We start from the raw sequence: 2,317 nt of genomic DNA, 5'->3' as shown, positions 1-2,317 counted from the left end.
AATGGGCTGCCCAGGGAGGTGGTAGAGTCCTCATCCCTGGAGGTATTTAAAAGAAGGAGAGATGAGGTGCTTAGGGACAGGGTTTAGTGGTGGGATGGCAGGGTTAGGTTAAAGGTTGGACTCGATGATCTCAAAGGTCTTTTCCAACCAAAGTGATTCTATGAAGGCCGAGGGCCGTCGGGCGACGGAGAGCAGCTGACACCTCCTCTTCCTCGGCTGTTTGCCCCTCCAGGAATGGTAGCGAGCAGAAATGTGTGTCCGTGTCTCACCCCTGGATGCTCATCGTGTTGTCACCAGTGGGCTGGCGTGAACGCTTGTCCCCTCTGCGGTGGCAAGGACGGCATTGGTTGCTGCCGTGTGAGACCAGTCCTTCGTCAAGGCCAGCCGAGAGAACTGTTGTGCTCGCTCCGGTCTCCAGCCTGGGTCTGCGTTCTTTAAAATCTTCAAACAAGTTGGAGGGATCTGGTTACAGCGGCATCGCCAGTGTGGTCGCCTGTTGCAAATGGGAACGGTTTCCCCCTAAAGCATTTGAAAAGCATCGGGATGGTCCAACGCTTCATTTTGCGTCATCGGCCGGGCTTTGTGCTCCTCTTCCAGCTGGCTTTCGTGTAAACGGAGCCCTCGTTTCCACTGTCTCTTCTGTCAACAGTCTCAATGGCTTTGTTTGCAACCCGTGGATGTCCCTCCCGTCCCAGCCGGCCTGCGTGACAGCGGTGACCCTGCCTGAGGTTGCTTGGAAGGACCTGGGAGCCGGTGTGGTTTTGTCGTGCCCCTTGGAGGTGCCGCCCTCGGGGAAGACCACTTGGAAACGCTGTCAGCAGCGAGCACGCTTGATTGGAGAGGGGAGAATTGGGCATCGAAACACTGTTTGGTGCGTGATTTGGGTTTCTTCCTCTCCGGAATGGATGCTTGTAGAGGCTGTTAGATGTAGCGAGTGCTCTTCGGGCTTCTCACCCGCTAAACCAGAAAGCAAACCCCATTTCCACGGAGGAAAAAATGCGCGCTGGGAAGTGCTGGTGGAACGCGTTGGCAGCGCATTTTCTCGTGTGCACGTGGCTCCATCGCACATTTTAAATAATAGATGGTTTGCGTGCAAAGAGTTGGGGTTCTTCTAATTATTATTATTAATCAGTAGAGCTCAGTTTGCAGCATAACACCCGGCATCGCTGGGGAAACTGAGGCCATGAAGGGACGGACCTGGCAGCGGTAGAGTTGGGGATGTGACTCGGGTCCGCCAAGGCTCGAGTTGACATGCGTCAGAGGTCTGATTAAATCAAGAGATTTGCACATTCGTTAAGCCGCCTAGAGCTTGATGACTTTGACCAGTTGTCGAGGTGGACTTAGGCTCAACTTGACGTTGAGCGCCGCTCACCCTGACAAATCAAACGGGTTTAAACCCCGTTTGGGAGGCTTTGTCCAAGGAAAATACTGAAATAGTGGTCTGCTCTCTGCGGTGAAAGCAGCCGAACGGCTTAAAAACCCCCAGACCCCAAGTACTGGTGGCGCTGGGTGCGTGTTTGGTTTTTATCCTGACCTCAGACTGCTCGGAATCTCACGGCGGTGATCAGTTGGGCATAGAAATGAGGGGTTTTATCCGCGCTGAGGCACATTTTGGTGGAAAAGGAGACGGTCCGGGTTGAAAAACATTCAGCCCCGTGTTGTGGAGCCGCCTTCCAAGCAGGGACGGGATGGGACGCCACAGGCGTGCGGGTTAACTTTGGCAAGTGGGGTAACTATTCGCAACCAGCGTTTTCTTCACCCCGTTTTAATGACGGAGTGCTGCGAAAGCCGCGGGGGAGGGGAGGGGGAAGGAGGGGACTCGCAGCTGAACCCCCCCTCCACCAGCGGGAGTTTCTGCAGGCAAAGCAGCTCCGCTTGCTCCTGCCGATTGCAGTGAGCTGGGCTTGCTTGCGCGGGGCACAGATGTTTTGTGCCGTGGGATGGGGGAGACCCTACCGGCCCCCATTTTTTTTGGGGGGGGGGGCTCAGAGTTTGGCAGCCAGCGAAGGCACTTCTAGGTCCAGCAAAGGCCCCCGGCTGGGGGAGCCCCCCAAGCACTTCCCTGCCCTCTAGCCTGGCTGCAGCTGGGGTGCTGGGTGCCAGCGGGACCTTGCCCTTGCAGTGCAGCCTCCCTTTTATTTTTTGCACAACCATTTTCAGTGTAGCCCCCCTGTATTTTTTGCACAGCCCCCCCATTTTGCAGTGAGCCCCCCTATATTTGTTTACACAACACCCCCCATTTTTCAATGCAGCCCCCCTATATTTTTTACTCAACACCCCCAATTTTGCAGTGAGCCCCACTTTATCTTTGCACAGC

The 2,317-nt window shown here is 55.3% G+C and overlaps 1 long non-coding RNA gene across 7 annotated transcripts in view; it reads left to right on the top strand.

Annotated features, from left to right (window-relative positions):
* Window positions 1-1,125, top strand: part of LOC118453071 — an 11,533-nt gene extending 10,408 nt beyond the window's left edge. For all 7 annotated transcript variants that reach the window (XR_004842973.1, XR_004842975.1, XR_004842971.1 and 4 more), the window contains one exon: window positions 233-1,125. This is a non-coding gene — a long non-coding RNA (uncharacterized LOC118453071). The remainder of the gene's footprint in view (window positions 1-232) is intronic.
* Window positions 1,126-2,317: the final 1,192 nt, after the last annotated feature.

The sequence above is a fragment of the Egretta garzetta genome, unplaced genomic scaffold, assembly GCF_000687185.1.
Source record: "Egretta garzetta isolate BGI_Z169 unplaced genomic scaffold, ASM68718v1 scaffold69, whole genome shotgun sequence".
Classification (NCBI taxonomy): domain Eukaryota; kingdom Metazoa; phylum Chordata; class Aves; order Pelecaniformes; family Ardeidae; genus Egretta; species Egretta garzetta.
The sequence above is the reverse complement of the archived record's forward strand: the minus strand, read 5'-3'. Positions and strand labels throughout refer to the sequence as shown.